Source organism: Pongo abelii, chromosome 12, assembly GCF_028885655.2.
Source record: "Pongo abelii isolate AG06213 chromosome 12, NHGRI_mPonAbe1-v2.0_pri, whole genome shotgun sequence".
NCBI lineage: Eukaryota > Metazoa > Chordata > Mammalia > Primates > Hominidae > Pongo > Pongo abelii.
Genome location: NC_071997.2, coordinates 76,931,125 through 76,948,931, shown reverse-complemented (window position 1 = coordinate 76,948,931; position 17,807 = coordinate 76,931,125). Strand labels below are relative to the sequence as shown.

Genomic DNA, 17,807 nt, shown 5'->3' with positions numbered 1-17,807 from the left:
ATTAATATATATTTTTAAAGTTTTCATTATGAAATATTTTAGACTTACAAATGAATAGCAAAAATAGTGCAAAGAATTCTTGTACACTCTTCACCCAACTTCTCCAAATGTTTAATCTTACATAATTGAGTAAAATGATCAAAATCAAGAAAATAACACTAGTAAATGCCACAAATTCATCTATGAACTGTATTTAAATTTTGTCAACTGTCCCTATGTGCCCCTTTTCCTGGATCAGGATGCTATCAAAGATCACACAATGCATTTATTTATCTTCTTACTCTTTAATCTGGGATAGTTTCTTAATCTTTCTTTATCTTTTGTGACCTTCACAATTCTGAAGAGTGTGTTCCCATAGTTTTGTAGAGTGTCCCTCACTTTGGATTTGTCTGATGTTTCTTTTTGATAAAATCAGGTTATATATGTTGGCCTCATGACTGCAATATTAACTTGGATCACTTGATTAAGGTGTTGTCTGCCAGATTCTCTACTGTAGCATTATTTTTCCCTTTGCCATTTAATAAATATCTTCTGGGGAGATACTGTGACACTATATAAAAAATCCCATTTCTCCTTTTAGCCCACCAATTTTAGCATTTGTGAATGACTCTTGCCTGAAACAATTTTTACTATAGTATCTGGCAAATGGTAATTTTGTTTCCATCACTTCTTCATCATTTATTACTTGGAATTCTACTGTAAATAAGACTTCCTCCACTCCCCCAGTGATTTATTTATTCAACTTGTAATCACTCTGGACATAGGGATATTTGTTTTATTCCACGAGTTACAACCTATTACTATCATTATTTATTTTGTTGCTTAAATTGTCCCAGATTTGTCTTGGGATCCCCTTCAAGTTGGCTCCTATGTTTTCTCAACATGCCCCATCATTTTTTCAGCATTTACTTTTTGGCATCATGACATGTTCCAGGCGGATCTTGGTTTTTCTCTGTTCTAGTCCTGGAACCAGACATTTCTTCCAAAAGTCCTGGTTTTTCTTTTCTTTTTTTCTTTTTTTTTTTGAGATGGAGTCTTGCTCTGCTGCCCAGGCTGGAGATGACACGACCTGGGCTCACTACAACCTCCACCTCCCGGGATGAAGCGATCCTCGTGCCTCAGCTTCCAAAGTAGCTGGGACTATAGGCTGGGACTAAAGACGTGCGCAACCACAACCGGCTATTGTTTGGTATTTTTAGTAGAGATGAGGTTGTGCCATGTTGCCAAAGCTGGTCTGGAAATCCTGAGCTCAAGTGATCCTCCCACCTTGGCCTTCCAAAGTGCTGGGATTATAGGTGTGAACCAATGCCCCCGGCTACCCTGATTTCTTTCCTTTTCTTTTTTTCTTTCATAAAATTGCACATATAAAACAAGATCTGGCATCAAGTATGTTCATTGCTAGTGATATGCCAATACCTGGAGGTAGGTAATATTTTATCTGCATTTCATAGAAAAGAAAGTGAGGCATGAAGAGGTTAATGAGGCTAATTATTTATTAGGTGCTAGAGCCAATATTTGGAACCAAGCAGTCCGACTCTAGAATTCATGTTTTTGTTTTTTTGAGACAGAGTCTCCCTCTGTCGCCCAGGCTGGAGTGTAATGGCATGACCTCGGCTCACTGCAACCTCCGATTCCCAGGTTCAAGCGATTCTCCCTGCCTCAGCCTCCCAAGTAGCTGGGATTACAGGCATGCACCACCACGCCCAGCTAATTTTTGTATTTTTAGTAGAGACAGGGTTTCGCCATGTTGGCCAGGCTGGTCTTGAACTCCTCACCTCAGGTTATCTGCCCGCCTCGGCCTCCCAAAGTGCTGGGATTACAGGCATGAGCCACCATGTCCGGCTTCTTAAAAGCTTTTTAGTAACTGTGAGAAGTGGAAAAATCACGGTGTCCACATTGCATGTGGTCACTACTTGACCTGGCACTTTATATCTGACAGACACTATGTGGAGTGAGCTATTACCAGCAATCTGTTCATGCTACCCTCCAGTAGGCACAGCACATAGGATATGTTCCAACTAGGCCATAGGTCTCCTCAAGAGCTAAACACTACATATGACATTTGTTGAATCATTTTACTGTCCACAAGACAGAGATATATTTATCAGGGGCCTCATTCACCTGGAAAATCTCTGAGCTTCTTACCTATAGGTGGTGATTAAATGGGTAAACAAGCTGTTTTTCCTAGTCCCAAATCCACTCGATTATAATTAAGGAAATTCATTTTGGTTGCAATATTCACTGCTATAGCATATTGGTGGCTTTTTTTTTTGAATCAATGTTAGCCTACATTTGCTTATAAAAATCTTCAGGTTTCCATTTTAGTGGTATCGCTTGAGGAAAAAAATCCAGAAAATTCTGATGCCAGCTATTCTACATGGTTCCCTCTACTGAAAAATATAAAGTGGATCAAAGTTTATATACTACTAAATCTTAATGCATAGAAAGCTTGAATATTTCTTGTTTTTCATAACATCCAATTTAACACACATAAGCCAAAGATCCCAAGTATAGAAAGGCAGGAAAAAGAGAACAGGAAGGGCAGAGGGGGCTGTGGCAACTATAGTATTGGGTAGTTTGGTAACACCCCTTCTTCTGCTGCTGCTTTAATAAGGTGTAATTGACAAATTTGAATTGTATATATTTAAGGTGTACAACTCGATGTTTTGAAACACGTGTGCATTGTGGAATAATCACCAGAATCAAGCTAATTAACCATCACCTGACATAGTTATGTTTTTGTGTGTGTACGTGATGAGAACACTTCAGATAAAATATGTGGAATGCTTAGCAAATTTCCACGACATCCTTGTGCAAGGGCCTTGCTAATCTTCTCTGCATTGTTCCTATTTCATTTTATTTATTTATTTATTTTTGAGACAAGGTCTCACTTTGTCGTCCAGGCTGGAGTGCAGTGGCGCAATCTCGGCTCACTGCAACCTCTTCCCCCTAGGTTCAAGCGAGTCTCCTGCCTCAGTCTCCTGAGTAGCTGGGATCACATGCACGCACCGTGACGCCCAGCTAATTTTTGTATTTTTAGTAGAGATGGAGTTTCACCTCCATAGTTGGCCAGTCTAGTCTTGAACTCCTGACCTCAGGTGATCCACCCGCCTCGGCCTCCCAAAGTGCTGGGATTACAGGTGTGAGCCACGGCGCCCGGCCTAGAATTCATGTTCTTGACTACCATGCATATCTTACTAATAAAGCTGAGGAAGCTAGCACAGTAGAAACCAATCTTACCCGTATATAAATGCAGTTTTCTGACTAGAGATGTTAAAGAATTAAATGTAGCACATAAGTAGAAAACGCATAAAAAAGAATTAAATGTAAAATCTCAAATAATTAAAAAAAGGAGAAACTATAAGTGAATATTCAGTCAATCTCAGGCTGAGAGAAAACTCTGTGAGAATACAATGGTGTACTCCCCAGCTGCATCACTCACTTTAGGATATGCCCCCGACGTTAGCTGTGGCAGGAACCAGTTAAAAAAGGAAATTGGCACTGTGTGAATTTTTTTCTCAGGAATCACTCCTGGCTTGTCTGACTGAACTCCCTTTGCATTGCCTTCTCTGTCAGAACGATCAATTTGAATTAGAACTTTCTCTTTTTTATTGCCCTGTCTGAATTTGGCATCCTGACCCTGGACTATTGGTCTTTTTTTTCAGTACTGGGCATTACTGACCCAGAAACTCCATAGGAAACTGACCTGGTAATTATTCTCTTGGCTCCATTCACCACAGCCTCAGGCCCACTTCCAGGCCAGGGACTCAGGGCCCCCCATCTGCCTGAGGCAGGAGTATATGGTCAAAAAAAGAATAGAAAACACACATCCAAGCAAACATAGGAAAAGATGGACAGGCTTGATTAAACGGGAAAGTGTAAAATGATTATTCTTCAAGATAACATACAATTCTATGATTCTATACACACATATGTCCATGCATACATATGATAATTGACTTCTCAACTGCTAACATTTCTTGAGTACTATTTGCCCGATACTACTCATTTTTCTATAAATTTATATTTTGAAAAATGTCAAACTTACAGGAAACTTTAAAGAATAGTACAATGAGGCAAGGTGCAGTTGTTCACACCTGTAATCCCAGCACTTTGGGAGGCTGCAGCGGGAGGATCACTTGAGCTCAGGTGTTTGAGACCAGCCTGGACAACACAAGGAGACTGTCTCTACAAAAAATACAAAAATTAGCTGAGTGTGGTGACGTACACGTAGTAGTCCCAGGTACTCGGGAGGCTGAGGTGGGAGGATTGCTTGAGCCCAGGAGGTTGAGGCTGCAGTGAGCCATCATTGTGCCACTGCACTTTAGCCTGGGTGACTGCAAGATCCTGTCTCAAAAAAAAAAAAAAAAAAAAAGAAAAAGAATAGTACAATGGACACCTATATATTCTTTACCAAGATTTAGCAATCAAGAATTGACTTTTACCATCAGATTTTAATATTTATTATTTCTACCCAAAAATTCATTGTGTATTTTGCATCTTGTCACAGGCCATATTGCAGGGGTTCCATAACCACTCCTAGTTTGGTGTTTTTTTTACAAACACTCAAAAGGCTCAATATCAGGTTATATTCATGGCTAAGACTTATTACAGCAAAAAGTAGACAGCAAAAGTTGCAGAAAGAAGATAGGCATTGGGGAAAATCCAGAGAGGTCAGATACATGCCTTCAAGTTTTTTCCAACCAGAGCCACACAAGACAATCTTTCCTTCTAGCAGAATCTCTCTATCCAATGCAAGTCTCAGGGCCCAAGGCTTTTATGGAGGTCTGGTCACATAGGTACATTCTGCTACATGACCATCCTTGGCAACTGAAACTCAGGACCCTAATAATGAAACCTAGCACGAATGATCAGTCTTGATGTTTGTGCAAAGCAATTCTGACAAGCTAGTAGGCCATGGTTCATTGCTCTAGGTGCATACAACAAAATCATCAACATTAGCATAAAGAACCTTCCAAGGGCCACATACCTAGGGTTGACCAACAGTCAATCATGGGTCCAGGTTTCTTTGGAGATATGCAAGGACAGAGCAACCAGAATTGCTGTGTAAACTTCTCATATGATACCTTTGTTTGTTATGTTCCTGCCATTTGAATTGCCTTTTCCAGAAGCCTAGTTCAAGTTCCACATTCTCTTCCGCACCTGCCCAGGGCCCTTCCTGGAGCAGCTACTTCCTAAACATATGCTCAGTGAAGGAAACTTGAGTGATGTCTTCGCAGACCTATGCAATCCAGGGATCTCTTCCTTTTCAGTGAATTTTCCCCTTATTTTATAATTGGTCATGTAATGCCTAGGAATAGCTCTTGTGTTATTATCTGACATTGCCATTTAATTTTTCAAGTTTATATTTTCTCCTTAACCACATGCTAAACAACTATCATCTTTTAGTTCACTTTGTATATATTTTCCTGCTCCTAGAACAAAATATAACCTATACTTAATAAATATTTACTGATGCTAATTGATAACTGGTTCAAAAACTACCCTCCTACAAGTTAGTCTTTAATTAATATACAAATAATAAAGAGCTGGGCATGGTGCCTCACACCTGTAATCCCAGCACTTTGGGAGGCTGAGGCAGGAGGATTGCTTGAGGCCAGGAGTTTGAGACCAGCCTAGGCAACATGGCGAAACCCCATCTCTACGAAAAATACAATAATTAGCTGGGTGTGGTGATGGGCGCCTATAATCCCAGCTACTTGAGGGACTGAGGCAGGAGGATCACTTGAGCCTGAGATCATGCCACTACACTCCAGCCTGGGTAACAAAGTGATACCCTGTCTCAAAAAAAAAAAAAAAAAAAAAAGTGATAAAGAAAATGAGGCTGTTTTAACCCAGCTAACATCTAGGTTTGACAACTGGGTGAAAGGAGTCATTGCAACAGTGGTGGTCTACTAAGTTGGTTTATTGCTGCAAGAGAAGCCTGTACATCATGTACTTCTCCATGCTCAAGTCCCTCGCTTGGGCAGTTCTACAAGCCATCAGGAGAGCGCTTGTAACTAATTAGAATGGTGCCTCTCAAACTGTAGCTTGCACTGGGAGCACCTGGAGGGCTTGTAGGACACAGATTTCTGGCCCAGCTCCCAGAATTTCTGATTCAGTAGGTCTGGGGTGGGACCAAATAACTTGCATTTTTAACAAGCTCCCAGGTGATACTGATTCTGCTGGCCCCATACCATACTTCAAGTCACAAGGTCCTAGTATATCATTCACACACACTCAACAGTATATATTTTCAGTACTCTAAGTGCAATTCTTAGCGATCAGCTAGGCCATAGCAGAATTTTGACTTTATCACACACTGTTCCACCTTTATATGTCTTGTCTACTTACACACGGCCACTATTTTTCATATAAGAATAGTAATTTGTTTTTGCTATAATGACACTCCTCTTCAGAATATATTCAATGATGGAATTTCATGCCAGAAAATTGCTGTGTATCAATTATTACAACAGTTTCTGTTATAAAGACTTAAAATTGCAATGGATACCATCTGTCCATTTTAAAATCCACACTGCTATAAATTAGTCATCATAATATAATGGTCAAGTATCATATCACAATTTACTATTGTCTGATAGTGTTCTTGAAACTTGTTCTCTTTGTTCATCTTTGAAGCTTTTTTTTTTTGAGACAGATCTCGCTCTTTTGCCCAGGCCGAGAGTTAAGTGGCGTGATCTCAGCTCGCCTGCAACCTCTGCCCCCTGGGTTCAAGCGATTCTTCTGCCTGCCACCATGCCTATCTAATTTTTGTATTTTTAATAGAGACAGAGTTTCGCCATGTTGGCCAGGCTGGTCTTGAACTCCTGACTTCAGGTGATCCGCCCACCAAGGCCTCCCAAAGTGCTGGGATTACAGGCTTAAGCCACCATGCCCGCCCTCTTAAAAGCTTTTTAGTAACTGAGAGAAGTGGAAAAATCACGGTGTCCACATTGCATGTGGTCACTACTTGACCTGGCACTTTATATCTGACAGACACTATGTGGAGTGAGCTATTACCAGCAATCTGTTCATGCTACCCTCCAGTAGGCACAGCACATAGGATATGTTCCAACTAGGCCATAGGTCTCCTCAAGAGCTAAACACTGCATATGGCATTTGTTGAATCATTTTACTGTCCACAAGACAGAGATATATTTATCAGGGGCCTCATTCACCTGGAAAATCTCTGAGCTTCTTACCTATAGGTGGTGATTAAATGGGTAAACAAGCTGTTTTTCCTATTCCCAAATCCACTCGATTATAATTAAGGAAATTCATTTTGGTTGTAATATTCACTGCTATAGCATATTGGTGGCTTTTTTTTTGAATCAATGTTAGCCTACATTTGCTTATAAAAATCTTCAGGTTTCCATTTTAGTGGTATCGCTTGAGGAAAAAAATCCAGAAAATTCTGATGCCAGCTATTCTACATGGTTCCCTCTACTGAAAAATATAAAGTGGATCAAAGTTTATATACTACTAAATCTTAATGCATAGAAAGCTTAAATATTTCTTGTTTTTCATAACATCCAATTTAACACACATAAGCCAAAGATCCCAAGTATAGAAAGGCAGGAAAAGGAGAACAGGAAGGGAGGAGGGGGCTGTGGCAACTGCAGTTTTGGGCAGTTTGGTAACACTGCTTCTTCTGCTGCTGCTTTAATAAGGTATAATTGACAAATTTGAATTGTATATATTTAAGGTGTACAACTCGATGTTTTGATACATGTGTGCATTGTGGAATAATCACCAGAATCAAGCTAATTAACCATCACCTGACATAGTTATGTTTTTGTGTGTGTACGTGATGAGAACACTTCAGATAAAATATATGGAATGCTTTGCAAATTTTCATGACATCTTTGTGCAAGGGCCTTGCTAATTGTCTCTGCATTGTTTCTATTTTATTTATTTATTTCAGACAAGGTCTCACTTTGTCACCCAGGCTGGAGTGCAGTAGTGCAATGTTGGCTCACTGCAACCTCTTCCTTCTGGGTTCAAGTGATTCTTCTGCCTCAGTCTCCCGAGTAGCTGGGGTCACAGGCGCACACCACCATGCCCAGCTAATTTTTGTATTTTTAATAGAAACAGGGTTTCGCCATGTTGGCCAGGCTGGTCTCAAACTCCTGGCCTCAGGTGATCTACCTGCCTCAGCCTTCCAAAGTGCTGGGTTTACAGTCGTGAGCCACCACACCTGGCCTGTTCCAATTTTAGTATATGTGCTTCCAAAGTAAGCACCTTATCCTTCTTCTCACAACAGTACCCACCAACCCACAAAACATAAGGCCAGCAACCCATATTTAGACTGAACCTCAACTTCCTAGCCAGAGGAATTATCCAAGGATTATTATTAGGGCAGGTGACACAAGTTGAGAAAATCCAAGTTCTTCCCCAGCAGGTACTCGAGGGGCACTTTGGCTCTGGGGTCACAGAGCTAGACGAAGTGAAGCCAGAGGGACTTGCATACCTCTTGAAAAGGCCTAGCAGAAATAGACGGGAACGAGGCCAAAACCCAGAGAAATAGACCTGTGAAGATATACATACAAAGCAGAGGGACAGAGAAAAAGAGAGAGAATGAGAGGACCTTTCAATGTCCTTGAGTGCCTGGGTTCAGAGTAGCTACGGTCAGGGCCTTCCCTATTCTCCCCAGGAACATGAACCACTAAATGTTCCTCTTTGCTTAAATTATTTTGAGTAGGATTTCTGCTCCTTGACTAATAGTAAGGCATATTACATTTTATCTATTTCTGAGTAATGGCAACTATTTTTAAAATCAATCTTACTCCCACACCTAGGAGGAAAAAAAATACTGTCAGATATAAAATTAGGTTTAAACATTATTAGCTAAAGGTGTCTGAGATTTTGTCTGGAATTCGCTGGTAAAAATGCTATTTTGAGGTGAATGTGTGTAAATTAATCCATACCCTACGGACAATTATTTAACATTTTTAACACCCAGGTCAGGAGTCTACACCTGAGGCAGGGGTGATTAACTAGACATCTAAAGGCCTTAATCAGTTGGCCACCCTCCAAAGGAGACAGGTGTAGAACTTTAGATATCTCACTTTCTGAACCTGCACCATAAGCGATGTTGCATTTTTTCATAGTGAAATGAGCAGTATTCAAGATATACTGCCAGATGCCTAGCAGCTTTTTTTTTTTTTTTTTTTTCTTTCCTTGAGATGGAGTCTTGCTCTGTCACCCAGGCTGGAGTGCAGTGGTGCGATCCCGGCTCACTGCAACCTCCACCTCCTGGGTTCAAGCGATTCCCTGAATGGACAAATTGGCTTAGGTCAAGTCTTAAGGGTGAGAGAAGCTGCTGAATGACCTCTTATGACTTAGATTCTCAAACACTCCCTGGGTTTTCATCCAGTCTAGTTTCCTACTCTTCCTTCTAGATTCACCCTTCTATGAGCTCTTCTTCGTTCTAATCCAGTTTAGTTCCTGGGTATTAGAGGCCATATTTGCTTGCAGCCCACCTCTGGTTTTAGACTTAGGCCAACTCACACCCACATTTGAATGCTGCATAGCTCTATCCCTCCCCTATACTCCTAGGCCTATTTCATTTTGCTTAAAGAAAGTGTTTATTTCTCATTTGTGGAAAGTCTTTATTATTGTACATATTACTTGCAACAATCTGTCCAAAATTAGAGGATCTTGTACTTTTACATAAAGACAGAATGACAGAATTTTTTAAGAAGAGTAAAAGCACATTCCATGTACGTAAATGAATTTTTAAAAAGTGTTTCATTCAAAATAACATTTCACCACATAATTTCTTAAGTTTCAGCCATAGATATGTGTTCTTGAAGTAGAGACCTTTTTTTTTTTTTTTGAGACGGAGTTTTGTTCTTGTTGCACAGGCTGGAGTGCAATGGTGTGATCTCAGCTCACTGTAACTTCTGCCTTCCGGGTTCAAGCGATTCTCCTGCCTCAGCGTCCCAAGTAGCTGGGATTACGGGCATGCCCCACCACGCCCAGCTAATTTTTTGTATTTTTCGTAGAGACAGGGGTTCACCATGTTGGCCAGGCTGGTCTCGAACTCCAGACTTCAGGTGATCCACCCACCTTGGCCTCCCAAAATACTGGGATTACAGGAGTGAGGCATCGTGCCCAGCTGAGACTTTTTTTTTTTAAGAGGCAAGCTAGTTTATTGATACAGTAGTTCCTGTCTAATTCTTAGACACTCACTTTAAGAGATTGAAAAGAATGGAAAGATAGTTCTAGCCCCATCAGGAAAACTGTATTTGGGTTCTTCTCACTATAAGAGGGTATTTTTAGCTTCATTTTTATTATTGGCCTGAAGAAAAACTACACAAGGAACCAAAACGGAATTAAACTAAGCTGCCCCCAAAGGAATGGAGAAGAGGGTTTGATTTTAGCAGAGACCTGTGTCTCACTTACAAACAATGTGTGGATGAAAAAATGCCTACATGGGGTATGTAGCCACCGGTGCAGTGGCTCACACCTGTAATCCCAACACTTTGGGAGGCCGAGGTGGGTGCATCACAAGGTCAGGAGATCGAGACCAGCCTGTCCAACATGGTGAAACACTGTGTCTACTAAAAAATACAAAAATTAGCCAAGCATGGCAGCGGGCACCTATAATCCTAGCTACTTAGGAGGCTGAGACGAGAGAATTGCTTGAACCCGGGAGGCAGAGGTTGTAGTGAGCCGAGATTGCTCCACTGCACTCCAGCCTGAGTGACAGAGCAAGACTCCGTCTCAAAAAAACAAAAAATGAAATGCCTTCATGGGATCCCAAGGTGAGTGGATGCTGGGCGTTGTGGCTTGGGAGCACTGGGAGAGTTGCTCAAACTTAGCATGGAGAGAGTGGAACCACCTGCTTTCAAATGACCGTGAAGTGGCAACAAGGCCTGAAGACCAGGGTCCTTCCCTGGATGTTCTGGAGTGTGCAATCTTCTCTTTCACCATTCCATCATTACTCCAAGATTGTGGTAATATTTATTGCACATCTGCGTTACGGAGTAGGTTCACACCTATCACAAGTAAATATACAATTTTTTAAATCTAGATTAAGCTATTTACAATATATCTAAACCAACAATGACTACTTGAGGATATTCTCTTTAAACAGTATTCATTATAGAAGGCTGAGTCCACATGAAGCAGATGTGTGCTTTGCCTACATCAGTATTTCCTAAGCAGCCTGCTTGGTGCTAGCTCACAGATATTGACTGCCCTGGGTCCTTGGGACAGTTGGTTGTCTTGGGTGATTATCTTAAGCTGTAAGCAGCCTCTTCCTCTTGCCCCATTGAAACCGCCTTTGCAAAATTATGACTGAGACAGTGAAAGAGGTCCAACTTAAACAACTCCATCTTGCCTCTAACCTCCAAGCTGTGCTTGTTCATTCCTGGGTATAGGCTGAATTAACTTTGGGAGGAACTTAGTTTATCGTTTAAAACAAAGATGATAGTAGCCCTTTCCCAGGACAAACTTCCTTCTTGCCCAGGGATTGGACTACTAACATTAGCCACAAAATTAAAAATTATGGTTTAGGAGTCACGTAGCTGGAGGCTACAAGATTGTGACCCTCCCTAAACTGCTCCTAAGATCAGTGCTTGAGGTGTTTTGCAGACTCCACCCTTGATGGATCTACCAGCACTACCCCAGATGGAGAAACTGGCCATTTGATCTTGTGACCCCCACCCTGGAACTGAGTCAGCGCAAGAAGACAGGGACACCCCCATGATTTCACGTTTGACCCAACCAATCAGCACTCCCCAACTCACTGCCCCTCCTCTCCCACCAAATTGTCTTGAAAAACTTTGATCCCCAAATATTCCGGGAGAGTGATTTGAGTGGTAGTAAAACTCCAGTCTCCTGCTCAGCCGGCTCTATGTTAATTATTCTTTCTGTATTATGATTCCCCTGTCTCAAGAAATGGGCTTTGACTAGGCAGCGGAGTAAAGTGAACCCATTGGGTGGTTACAAATTAGGTAAAGTGAACCCACTGGGCGGTTACACCAGTGTGCTGTACAAATACTGTATTGTCATTTCTGTGTGTGCCATTTGTGTTGGAAGCACTGGTTCATATATCTGTAACAGTTTAGTGCAAGAGGCAAAATGTTCCTTTAGCTGCATCTCTTCTACTGACAAAATAAATGTAAAAGGTAACTGTCTGCATTCAAGAAATCCTTTATCAAATGTAAGCACAGGGCCAGAGTTAAAGCAAGATTCAGCCTAGGAGACTCAGAGACTTGGTAGTTTCTGGATAGCTCTTCTATTCAGAAGTAAAGGTGTTAGATACACTTTTGGAAACAGTTTTATTCTAGTTCTACAATCATAGAAAAGTGGAGACTAATGGCTGAATAGAAGTAAAATTCAGAAACAGCAGAAATAAAATGTAAGAATTGGGTTCAACCATTCTTTCCTCCCAGGGAGGTCAAACCTACCATAGAGTATCTGATTCACTCAGGGATTCTATCTGAAGCTCAAGTTCTTTCATCCATTCATCTGAAGTGTCCCGATTCAAGAGGGTCAGGCTTTCTGTACTTTCTGTTTCCCTGCAATTCGTGAGTCAGCAGTACTAGGGCAGTGATTTTTTTTTTTTTTTTTTTTTACTCTGGCTGTACATTGAAAGCACTTAGAGAATTTTTCCCCCTAACAATCTGTGCCTGGGTCTTACCCTAAACCAGTGGTTCTCAAATGTGGTTCCCAGATCAGCAGCTTCAGCATTGCCTGGTAACTTAATAGAAATGTGTATGTTGAGCCCCACCCCTGCTCTACTGAATCAGAAATTCTGACGTTGGTGCCCAGCAACCAGGTGATTTTGCTGCAACCTAAATTTAAGAACACTTGACCTAGACAAATTAAAACAGAATCTCTAAAGTGAAGCCTGAGAAAATGATCATTTCAAGTGATTCTAATGTACAGGCACAGTTGAGACCATTGCCTTGGACAAGAGGAAAGCCCTAGGAACTCAATAGAATTTCTGGTCTGTCAAGTCTCCATTATTCACGTCAGACCACGCTCCCCACTTCCTGATGCAGGTCCCTTTCCGGGTAAGATTATCAGTAACTCTTTCAGCAGAATTTGGAGTTCACTCCTGAGTTTATTTCTGGCCTTGGGTAGATTTCATGCCTTACATCCTTGCCTAAACTCATTACTCACTTGTAAACACCTGTGGAAGTGAACAGCCAGGTCTCACAGCATTTGTTCTCTAAAGCATCTTGTAAGAAATGAGAGATGCATTACAAAAGGAAAGTAGAAGGAATGAGGGCTCTTACGTTTTAGAGCACAAGTTCTCAATCCTGGCTGTATATTAGAATCACCTTTTAAAAACTCCTATTACAGACCATATACCAGACCAATTAAATATAATATTATGGGATAGGGTCCAGAAATCAATATTTTTTGAAGCTCCTGAGGTGACTAAAATTGGCTGAGAATTGCACTCTAGCAGGAGAAACTTGACTAAAAGGTCAGTCTTGAACAAGAGATAGGGAGACTGACAGGAGGAAGAAAAGCTTCTCAGTGCCAACAAGGAATTGGTATTCACAGGCACACATTAGTCCTGTAACCTTTTTAAAAAATAATTTCTTCTCTAACCTTAGCACAGAACTAGATGGGCCCCTTTCATACACTCTTAGGTTGCATGAGAGAGGGAGGGAAAGATAAGGAATAGATGAAGCAAGTCTAATGAACCCTTGAAAATTGTTCATCTTGATGATAAGTATGTAGGAGTGCATCATGCTATTTACTTAACTTTTGTGTATATTTGAAAATTTCTACAGTAAAAAAATTTTCAACTAAATTTTTTCAGAAGTGGGGACATTATTACCAACTTACAGAAATAAAAAGGATTATAAGAATACTATGAAAAATTCTACTCCAACACATTGGATAACTTTAACTTGTAGCTTGAAAGTAGGCTAAATAGGGGTCCATTCTGAGATGGCCAAATAGGAAGAGCTCTGGTCTGCAGCTCCCAGCGTGATCGACACAGAAGATGGGTGATTTCTGCATTTCCAACTGAGGTACGTGGTTCATCTCACTGGGACTGGTTGGACAGTGGGTGCAGCCCACAGAGACTGAGTTGAAGCAGGGCAGGGCATCGCCTCACGTGGGAAGTGCAAGGGATCAGGGGATTTCCCTTTCCTAGCCAAGGAAAGCCATGACAGACTGTACCTGGAAAATCGGGACATTGCCACCCAAATACTGTGCTTTTCCACCAGTCTTAGCAAACGGCACACCAGGAGATTATATCCCGTGCCTGGCTCAGTGGGTCCCATTCCCACGGAGCCTTGCTCACTGCTAGCGCAGCAGTCTGAGATCAAACTGTGAGGCGGCAGCTTGGCTCAGGGAGGGGCGTCCACCATTGCTGAGGTTTGAGTAGGGAAACGAAGTGGACGGAAAGCTTGAACTGGGTGGAGCCCACTGCAGCTCAACAAGGCCTGCCTGCCTTTGTAGACTCCACCTCTGGGGTCAAGGCATAGCTGAACAAAAGGCAGCAGAAACTTCTGCAGACTTAAACATCCCTGTCTGACAGCTCTGAAGAGAGCAGTGGTTCTCCCAGCACAGTATTTGAGCTCTGAGAACAGACAGACTGCCTCCTCAAGTGGGTACCTGACCACCGTGTAGCCTAACTGGGAGACACCTCCCAGTAGCAGCCAACTGACACTTCATACAGCCGGGTGCCCCTCTGAGACGAAGCTTCCAGAGGAAGGATCAGACAGCAATGTATTTGCTGTTCTGCAGCCTCCGCTGGTGATACCCAGGCAAACAGGGTCTGGAGTGGACCTCCAGCAAACTCCAACAGACCTGCAGCTGAGAGACCTGACTGTTAGAAGGAAAACTAACAAACAGAAAGGAATAGCATCAACATCAACCAAAGACATCCACACCAAAACCCCATCTGTAGTCACCATCATCAAAGACCAAAGGTAGATAAAACCACAAAGATGGGGAGAAACCAGAGCAGAAAAGTTGAAAATTCTGAAAACCAGAGCACCTCTTCTCCTCCAAAGGATTGCAGTTCCTTGCCAGCAACGGAATAAAGTGGGACAGAAAATGACTTTGATGAGTTGACAGAAGTAGGCTTCAGAAGGTCAGTAATAACAAACTTCTCTGAGCTAAAAGAGGATGTTCGAACCCATCACAAGGAAGCTAAAAACCTGGAAAAAAGATTAGACGAATGGCTAACTAGAATAAACAGCATGGAGAAGACCTTAAATGACCTGATGGAGCTGAAAACTATGGCACAAGAACTACGTGACACATGCACAACCTTCAGAAGCCAATTCGATCAAGTGGAGGGAAGGTTATCAGTGATTGAAGATCAAATTAATGAAATGAAGCAAGAAGAGAAGTTTAGAGAAAAAAGAGCAAAAAGAAATGAACAAAGCCTCCAAGAAATATGGGACTATGTGAAAAGACCAAATCTACGTTTGATTGGTGTACCTGAAAGTGACGGGGAGAATAGAACTAAGCTGGAAAACACTCTTCAGGATATTATCCAGGAGAACTTCCCCAGCCTACAAGGCAAACCAACATTCAAATTCAGGAAATACAGAGAACACCACAAAGATACTCCTTGAGAACAGCAACCTCAGGACACGTAATTGTCAGATTCGCCAAGGTTGAAATGAAGGAAAAAATGTTAAGGGCAGCCAGAGAGAAAGGTCGGGTTACCCACAAAGGGAAGCCCATCAGACTAACAGCAGACCTCTCGGCAGAATCTCTGCAAGCCAGAAGACAGTGGGGTCCAACGTTCAACATTCTCAAAGAAAAGAATTTTCAACCCAGAATTTCATATCCAGCCAAACTAAGCTTCATAAGTGAAGGAGAAATAAAATCCTTTACAGACAAGCAAATGCTGAGAGATTTTGTCACCACCAGGCCTGCCCTACAAGAGCTCCTGAAGGAAGCACTAAACATGGAAAGGAAAACCGGTACCAGCCACTGCAAAAACATGCCAAATTGGAAAGACCATCAATGCTAGGAAGAAACTGCATCAACTAACGGGCAAAACAACCAGCTAACATCATAATGACTGGATCAAATTCACACATAACAATATTAACCTTAAATGTAAATGGGCTAAATGCCCCAATTAAAAGACACAGACTGGCAAATTGGACAAAGAATCAAGACCCATCACCGTGCTGTATTCAGGAGACCCATCTCATGTGCAGAGACACACATAGGCTCAAAATAAAGGGATGGAGGAAGATCTACCAAGCAAATGGAAAGCAAAGAAAGGCAGGGGTTGCAATCCTAGTCTCTGATAAAACAGACTTTAAACCAACAAAGATCAAAAGAGACAAAGAAGGCCATTACATAATGGTAAAGGGATCAATTCAACAAGAAGAGCTAACTATCCTAAACATATATGCACTCAATACAGGAGCACCCAGATTCATAAAGCAAGTCCTTAGAGACCTACAAAGAGACTTAGACTCCCACACAATAATAATGGGAGACTTTAACACCTCACTATCAATATTAGACAGATCAACAAGACAGAAAGTTAACAAGGATATCGAGGACCTGAACTCAGCTCTGCACCAAGTGGACCTAATAGACATCTACAGAACTCTCCACCCCAAATCAACAGAATATACATTCTTTTCAGCACCACATCTCAAGTATTTTAAAATTGACCACATAATTGGAAGTAAAGCACTCCTCATCAAATGTAAAGGAACAGAAATCACAACAAACTGTTTCTCAGACCACAGTGCAATCAAATTAGAACTCAGGATTAAGAAACTCACTCAAAACCACACAACTACATGGAAACTGAACAACCTGCTCCTGAATGACTACTGGGTGCATAACGAAATGAAGGCAGAAATAAAGATGTTGTTTGAAACCAATAAGAATAAAGACACAATGTACCAGAATCTCTGGGACACATTTAAAGCAGTGTGTAGAGGGAAATTTATAGCACTAAATGCCCATAAGAGAAAGCAGGAAAGATCTAAAATTGACACCCTAACATCACAATTAAAATAACTAGAGAAGCAAGAGCAAACACATTCAAAAGCTAGCAGAAGGCAAGAAATAACTAAGATCAGAGCAGAACCGAAGGAGATAGAGACACAAAAAACCCTTCAAAAAAATCAATGAATCCGGGAGCTGGTTTTTTGAAAAGATCAACAAAATTGATAGACTGCTAGCAAGACTAATAAAGAAGATAAAAGCAAAGAATCAAATGGACACAATAAAAAATGACAAAGGGGATATCACTACCGATCCCACAGAAATACAAACTACCATCAGAGAATACTATAAATATCTCTACACAAATAAACTAGAAAATCTAGAAGAAATGGATAAATTCCTCGACACATACACCCTCCCAAGACTAAACCAGGAAGAAGTTGAATCCCTGAATAGACCAACAACAGGGTCTGAAATTAGGCAATAATTAGTAGCCTACCAACCAAAAAAAGTCCAGGACCAGACGGATTCACAGCCGAATTCTACCAGAGGTACAAAGAGGAGCTGGTACCATTCCCTCCGAAACTATTCTAATCAATAGAAAAAGAGGGAATCCTCCCTAACTCATTTTATGAGGCCAGTATCATCCTGACACTAAAGCCTGGCAAAGACACAACAACAAAAGAGAATTTTAGACCAACATCCCTGATGAACATCGACGCAAAAATCCTCAATAAAATACGGGCAAACCGAATCCAGCAGCACATCAAAAAGCTTATCCACCAAGATCAAGTTGGCTTCATCCCTGGGATGCAAGGCTGGTTCAACATACGAATTTCAATAAATGTAATCCATCACATAAACAGAACCAAAGACAAAAACCACAGGATTAT

General features: G+C 41.3%; 2 non-coding genes across 2 annotated transcripts; both read right to left on the bottom strand.

Moving 5' to 3' along the window:
* Window positions 1-2,772: 2,772 nt before the first annotated feature.
* LOC112132136 (U6 spliceosomal RNA) lies at window positions 2,773-2,883 on the bottom strand. The gene has a single exon (XR_002913950.1). It is a non-coding gene; the product is annotated as a U6 spliceosomal RNA (small nuclear RNA).
* Window positions 2,884-7,831: 4,948 nt separating this feature from the next.
* On the bottom strand, window positions 7,832-7,935 carry LOC112132147 (U6 spliceosomal RNA). The gene has a single exon (XR_002913958.1). It is a non-coding gene; the product is annotated as a U6 spliceosomal RNA (small nuclear RNA).
* Window positions 7,936-17,807: the final 9,872 nt, after the last annotated feature.